The sequence below is a fragment of the Peromyscus leucopus genome, unplaced genomic scaffold, assembly GCF_004664715.2.
Source record: "Peromyscus leucopus breed LL Stock unplaced genomic scaffold, UCI_PerLeu_2.1 scaffold_244, whole genome shotgun sequence".
NCBI lineage: Eukaryota > Metazoa > Chordata > Mammalia > Rodentia > Cricetidae > Peromyscus > Peromyscus leucopus.
The window spans coordinates 379,646-387,734 of record NW_023505117.1 but is presented as its reverse complement, the minus strand read 5'-3'; positions in this window follow the sequence as shown (position 1 = coordinate 387,734).

The following is an 8,089-nucleotide window of genomic DNA, read 5'->3' as shown; positions in this document are numbered from 1 at the left end:
CTGCCGTCCTGACCTTAGTTACTCCGCTGAGGAACGGAAAAGTAGTTTTCAGATCTTGCCAGCACTTGCTGGGGTTGGACTGTATGTCTAACAAAGTATTGCATGAGCTACCGACGGGGGCCTCTGAAATGTTTGCCGTGGTGAGAAGTCAAGTGACCAGAGTCAGTCACAGCTTCCTCTGGAAGGCTTCAGTGGTGGCCAGCCATTCTCTGCTCCCTCCTGTGTGGCTTCAACTGAAATGAGCTGGACAATGAAATGGTGCATTTTGGTAAATCATATAATGAGCCATATTTTGTTTGTATGAATTCATGTTCTTTGTAAAAAAAAAAAAAGTAAAGAAATAAAATTGCAGTCACTAGCCTTTCTATTATGCAGACACAGCTAGATAATTTTCTTAGAATAAAAAAATAAATATATTTCAAGAACTAATAGTAATTTTGTTGCTTTTACACACTGTCATTTTGTAGGCATTTCCCCAGCCTTCTGGGTATTCATAAACAGGCTTGTTAAGGCCTGAGGTGGAGCTCAGTGGTGGTGGGGGATGCAGGGCACTTGCCTTTCATGCTTGAGGCACTGGGCTCAGTCTCTCCAGTACTGCCAAAAATAAATACATGAATGCCTATTTTAAATCACAGTATAATTTTCAAATTTTGGATATTTAATCATTTAATAACCATTTTCCTATACAACTCCTGCACCTAAGGCTTGGGGTCATCAGGAAAAGGGGGCAGAAAGATTGTAAGAGCCAAAGAATGGGCTTCTGCTGCGAGAATGTCTCTAGAAATGACAGGGAAGCTTTACCCATGAAGTCTCGTCAACATGGCTGCCTAAACAAGATCCACATGGGGCAACACCAACAGACTTGCTGTCGTGGAGGTGGTAGAGCGGCAATCAGCCCTAGACAATGAACTACAGGCAACTAAGAGATGCTGAGAGCTAGAAACAGTCCTCCCCAAGGAAGAGCACACCGATGGTGTTAAATATTGAGTGGCCAGCCCTAAAAACAGACATACAAGTAACATTTTATAGATTGAGCAGGTTGTATTGATATACTGAGGAATGTGTATGTGTGTATATGTTAAAGAAAATAAGTGGTTGTGGATCAGAGCAAGAAGGGATACATGGGAGGGGTTGGAGAGGGGAAATTGTGCAATTATAATTTAACTTCAAAAGATATATATATATATATATATATATATTTGTAGAAATGCATTTCACAAAAAAGTTAACAAGCAGTGTATTTGGTTGCTTAGGTTAAATAAAATGCATCTTACTATGGTTTTTAAATTTTGTGTGTGGATGTGGATGTGTGTATATGATGTGTATATATGTGAGTTCAAACACAAATGTGCCACAGCACAGTGTGAAGGTCAGAGGAAACCTCAGGTGTGTATTGGTGCTCTTTACCTTAAAGACAGGGTCTTTGTTGTTTGCTCGCTCTGTGCATCAGGCTAGCTGGCTTGCAAGCTTCCGGGGTCTCCTTTCTCTGCGTCCAGCCTTGTCAGCAGAGTGCTGGGTTATGGGAGTTTGCTAGGCTACTGTTCCTGGCATCATGTCAGTTCCGGGGATTTCAGCTCAACTGCTTTACCTACTGAGCCAGCTCCCCGGCCCTCGGAATGGTTTAACTAACATTTTCTTGATTAATAATGATGTTGAACATTGTCACATTAACCTTTATCATATAGAGGATTATTCTTTTTCTTCAGTCACTTGAGGTGATAGCCAAAAGTTTAGTTTGCTACTGTAAATTATTATCAACTATCATTGTGATTAATAAGTTTTGGGTAAATATTCCTGGACTTTATAAGTATCTATCTATTTCACATATAATTTCTCAAATACTAGTTTTAGGCTCTATTTTTTTTTTTAAACTCATGTCTTCTGTATTTACTTTCTTTAAAGAACTTTACCTTTCCCATTTGTTCATCTATAAATTTATATTTTTCTATCTATAATGATTTACATTGAGTTATGCTCATTTGTTCCAGAAGGCCAGTGGGGGACCCTTCCAGCTTGCTCTAGTATTGTGTGTGTGTGTGTGTGGTGTGTGTGTATTGTGTGTGTGTGTGTGTGTGTATTATTGTGTTTGTGGGTGTGTATACATGCTGACATGTCTGTGGGTGTGTGGAGGCCTAAGTTGTTATCAAATGCCCTCTCTGTCCACTCTGTCCTACGCTCTCAAACAAGGACTCCACTAAACTTGGAGCTCATTGTACAGTTGGGCTGGCTGACCAGCAAGCACTCCAGGGCCCATCTGATGCCCCCTTCCCACTTCCAAGTGCTCGGATTACAGATGTGTGTGTCCAATCTGCTTTTTACATGGACTCTGGGCATATGAACTTGGGTCCCTGCTTACACTGTAGGTACATTACTGGCTGCCTCCAGCCCTAACATTTATATCTTTTAACAATGCTGCTACCATTGTTTTTCTTTGTACAGTCAGGACAGGCAGGTTCTTGTACTTTGCCTGCATCATCTGAATCAGGCTTTCCCCAAGGAATAGATACACAGTCTAGGTAGTAAGTGAATTCACTGTTGCCGTATGTTGCCATTCAGTGTCCAAATCTAGGAAATGATTCAGTCTGTGTACCAGTGCATGTATACACGCCTCCAACATACTTGTATCAATCTTTCTAAGCAGTACCAATCATCTGTATTGGTCTTTAGATTCCTTATTAGGCTGAAGCAGCTTTCTTCTATTCCTATGATAAAATGCTAACACATGTTAAATTTTACCAAATAATTTACCAGAAAACTTTTAACAAAAATATTTCAATATCAGAGTTATGATGGTTGAAAGGACTAACATCTCTGCATTCCTAGGATAAGCTTGATTTTGATTGTGCTTACTCTTTTCAAATACAGTACTGGATCTTTCTAACGTATTGTTACAGATTTTTATAGCCCTGTTCATGAGGGATACCGGCCTGTGGTTTTCCTTCCCTATGACGCTTTTTATCTGATTTGGGTAACAGGATAAAACTTGCCAATCTTAGTTTGCCTTCTTGGGGAGGAACTTTGCAACTTGGGGAGGAAAGGGTTATCTGGCTTACCATTTCCAGGCATCCAGGGATGGCAGGGCAGGAACCGGATGCAGAACCAAATCAGAGGCTGGAGCAATGCTGCTCACTGCCTTGTTCCTCATGGCTTGCTCAGTTTGCTTTCCTATAGAACCCAGGACCACTGCCCAGGGGTGCACCACCCACAGCGGGATGAGCCCTTCCACATCAACCAGTAATCAAGACAGTGGCCATAGATTTGCCCACAGGCCAATCTGATGGAGACATTTTCTCAATTGAGGTTCCCTCTTCTCAGATGACTGAGGTTGTGTCAAGTTGAAACAACAAGAAATAAAAAAATAAATAAACAACCAACGGCTAAACAACACATAGCCTTAAAAGGAATTGGAAAACACCTTCACAATTTTTTAAAATATTCTTTTATTTGTTTGTGTGTATGACTGCTTTGCCTGCATGTATGCCTGTGTACCAATTGCATACAGTACCTGCAGTGGTCAGAAGAGGGCGTCTTGATTCCCTGAAATGGGTTACAGATGGTTGTGAGTTACCATATGGGTACTGGGAATCAAACCCCAGTCCTCTGGAAGAGTCCAAGGAACCTCTTTTAATAACTTGTCTTTGAAAGGAATTTGGGAGATGTTGGTTTCTTCCTTATATATTAGATTTCTGGAAAAGTCTTTAATTTTCAATTTTAATTTTCATAGTACCATTCCAGTTTTCCCTTTTTCTTATGCCAGTTTTAGTAGTTTGTCTTTTTTTTTTTTCGTTTTTTTTATTGGAATGTGTTAATTACAAACTCTGCTAGGTTTCCATATATGTAGATAATGTTTTAATTATATCTACCATTGTCCTCTCTTGCTTCCCTCCATTCCTGTGGTTGTCCCTTCTGTACCCAGGGAGCCTTTCTCCTTTCATGCCTCCTTCCTCCTGTGCATCTGTTGTGATGTACCCTTTTGCATGTCTGATATTGGTCATGGACATCGTCTTTCCTTTCTTGATTAGCCCAGGTAGTTGATCAGCTCCGTTTATCTCTTCAGAACCATGGCCACATGACTTGGCAGTCTGGGGGGGACACCTGCGGTGGCTTTCCTTCCTGTTAGAGTTTGTTTCTGAGTAGTGGCAGCAAGCTGACTGTTCACATGGCTTCTTGGTGTTGACATACATGCTTAAGCACCTCGAATTTTGAGTGCATAATTGTCCTTAAGTTTAAAGATCTCTAGGCAATTGTTTTTTCAAATATTTCCCTGCTGTTTTCCTTCGTCGCTTGCCACACCCTCAGACTTGGGGACTCCAGGTGTGCCAGGCCAGTCAATTGTCATCTTGACACTGAGTTTCTGTTTTCAGTCCTTCCCTGTTTTGACAGCTCCTCTGTGGTTTCAGTTGTGTTCTGGTTTGTGGTAGTCTGCCCTCCATCAATCTCTATTGGTGCTATTTTTCAAATACTGCCATCGCTAGGTGTCCTTTGGTTCTTGTGTCTTCCCAAGCCCACTGTGTTCCCATGTCACGGTCACAATACTTCAAACGACCTTGTCTGCCAGCTCCACTGCCCTTGTCATTTCTGGGCTGATTTCTGGTTTTCTCTATGCTTGTGTTTGTCCTGACTTACTTAATTTTGACAGTGGTAGGATTAAACCGGAGTCCTTGAGTGTGCTAGGCAAGTGCTCTATCACTGAGCTACATCCCAGCCTTTTTTTTTTTTTCCTTTTGAAATGGTATTTGGGTTTATAGGGAAAATGCAAAAATAGTAAGGAAAGTTTCTGTGTACCCTTAGCCCTGTGTCCTCAATAATAATCCTTTGCATAGCCATGCGGCAGTGACCAAAACCAGGATATGTATAACGATGTTGGTCTGTTAATCTGTGACCTTGTGGGAGTTTTACCTTTCTAATATTCTCTGTTCCAGAATCTATTTTTGATTTTGAATTTTGTGAGGTTCCCAGTCTTGGAATTTCCTAATTTGCAGGATTGCCTTAATGTTTCTTTTATCTTTCAAGGCCCTAGGCATTGAACCATTTGAGAATAGCGGTTGTTTATTTTGCAGAATACTCCTCACTTTTTAAGATGCCCTGAAACTGTGCTGCTATTCCATCTCTCATGTGGTCAACCCCAGAACTAGTAACATCAGTCACAGCAGACACAGGATAGCTTTTGCAATGGGCACTGGTCTAAATGCTGGGCATTAATAACTCATTTATTCCCTGTAACAACTAGAGTTGCAGAACAAGATGCCAAAAGAAGCTAGGTAGATGATGTTAGCTGCAGCAGGAGGAGGAATAGCTCACGCGTGCTCCCTTGCACTGTGGGATGTCTTTCTGTACACTGTGAATATGTGTTGCTCTGATTGGTTGATAAATAAAGCTGTTTGGCCCAATGGTGAGGCAGGATAAGGTTAGAAGGTACATTCTAACTAGAGAGGAGAAGAGTGGGGCTGATGGTGTGAGCCTCCACCAGGAGAAGCAAGATGTGAAAGTACTGGTAAGCCACGCATCGATTAATAGAAATGGGCTGAGTTACGTTGTAAAAGCTAGCTAGCGAGAAGCTGAGCATTAGGCCATACAGTTTGTAAGTAATATAAGACTCTGTATGTTTACTTGGATCTAAGCGGCTGCCGACCTGGAGGGACACAGGAAAACTTCAGGCTACAAGTGTGTGTGTGTGTGTGTGTGTGTGTGTATGCATGCATGTGGATATATGATGTCTTGAGTTGCATTGTTCAAATGATGTGATCTATATGTTTCAAAAGATTAAGTAAAAATGGCTTGTTATGTTCATTTTTAATTTAGAAATGTTTTTCCTTTGGGGAAGAAGACTAAAATTCAATGGCCACCAAACCCAGGTTTCCGCGTAGGTGCTGAGAAACAAACTCAAACTGTAAGTTTATGGGGTTGCATAGTACAGGTTTTACAGAGAAGAAGTTAGTGCTGTGAAAATACAAACATCCAAAAAAAAAGTCAAAGGAATTCTTACTAGGTATGTCACAAAGAAGTCCAGGTACCTCTTTTGCCTATAAATATGGTTCGTAATTTTAGTCATGAATATTTTCAAAACTTAACACTTGTATAGAACTTAACACTTCACAAATACCATCAGAGTGCCAAGGCATTAACCATGGTTTGTTGGCTGCCTTAACATTCTTGTTTGAGAAATACCTCAGAGAAAAGGATATTGCCTCTAGGTAGGTAGTCTTCGCTTGGTTTTTGTTGGGTTTTGGCTAGCTGTGGTAAAATTCTTGACTTGCAGCCAAGGAGAGGCTCCAACAGGATGATGATGAGAGTGATGAGTCTTTTCCTTTCTTGTGTTGCTGTAAGTTTCCTGTCTTTCTTCTTGCTCAGTGCCGCTCACTTCTCTGGCCCTATGGAGGCCAGATCTCAACATCAGGAGCTGCGTGCTGCTCAGTTCTTTGTCTTGCACAGTCCAAGGCAGGGTGCATGCAGTAGCAAGACGTTAAGCACATGAAAGAGGGACTGTTAAAGGAGTGGATGGGACTTGGAGGCTAACCAAAGTTCTTTCCTTTGAGGTCCAGTCTGATCCCAACTCAAGTTGTCCACAGATCTTTCATCTTCTGCTTTGTCTTTGTTGTTCGAGACAGGGTCTTACATAGCCCAGGCTGTCCTCAAACTGACCATGTAGCTGAGGCTAGCCTTGAACTCCTCATTCTCCTGCCTCCACTTCCTGGGTGCTGCAATTACAGGTGTGTGCCACAGCATTCGTTCTTCTCTTGAAGTTTATACGCTGGCCCTAAACTCACGAGGAAGTTCTCCTCTGGAGGTGCAAAGCTACTGTCCAGGAAAAGTTCCTTACCATCCATGTCTGCTGTGCAGTTTGCTGCAGTGAAGGCTGAGATCACCATTATTTCTCCCATTTTACAGTTGAAAAGGAGCAGGGTCACCTTATTCGCCCAAGGTCACACAGCTAATAAATAACAGCAGAATGTGAACTTAGGGCCTCTGACTCCAGATTCTCCATCATACCCAACATCCCTTCCCCAGCCTGTTGCTATATCTCAGAAACCACCTGCTCACCCAGTATAAAAATTAGCCCCTTCTTACAGCTTGGAGACTGACTGTCTTCCTCTATTTGTGAAGATGGCCCAGCTTGATTAGACATTTTATATATTTTCTCCCAAATATCCTTTCCCCTAATACTAACCTAAAAACCATGTAAGCATATCCTGTTACAAAGCCTTTTCTGAAACCTGAGTGCAGGCCTGGGCAGACAGCAGAAGGACATTCCCTCAGTGCTTGGAAGACCTGATTTGTTTGAATAATTGGAAGGATTCCATTTTCATACCTTCTTATGTACTGATACCTATACACTTCTCAGGTTGATGTACTCTTTGGGGCTATCAGACTGGACTAAAGGTTTCCTAGCTATGTTTAGTAGGACTCTATAGTTTCCATAGCAATTACATATCATTTTTTAATTAATCTTTACAACCATCCAAAGAAAATCAAAGAGAGATCCTGCCCCCATTTTACAGGTGCCCAAAGTGAGGTGATATAGACTGTAGCAGAGCCAAGAAAGCATTCTTCTTTCTGGAAATGCAAGCTTGGGCCTCTTTCTTTTGGGCTTCCTGGTTTTTTTTTTTTTTTTTTTTTTTTTTTTTTTTTTTTTTTTTTTTTCAACCATTCTCTGTATAGCTTACAGCCATTATACTGGTTTGTTTTCTATTTGCCATGATGAACACCATGACCAAAAGCAACTTGAGAAAAGTTTAATTTCATCTTACATTACAGTCCATCATAAAATGAATCAGGGCGGGAACTCAAGGCAGGAACTGAAGCAAAGACCACAAGTACTTACCGGCTTGCACTCTATGACTTGCTCAGCCTGCTTCCTTATACACCCAGGACCACTTGCCCAGGGACAGCACCAGCCTCAGTGGGCTGGGTTTTCCCAGATCAATTATGAATCAAGAAGATTTCCCACAGCTTGCCTACCGGCCAATCTGATGGAGGCATTTTCCCAATGGAGGCCTCTTCTTCCCAGATATCCCTAGCTTGTGTCAAGTTGACAGAAAAATATAAAGAAATAAAACAAACAAGCACAGTCATTGTTGTGTGGTTTTTT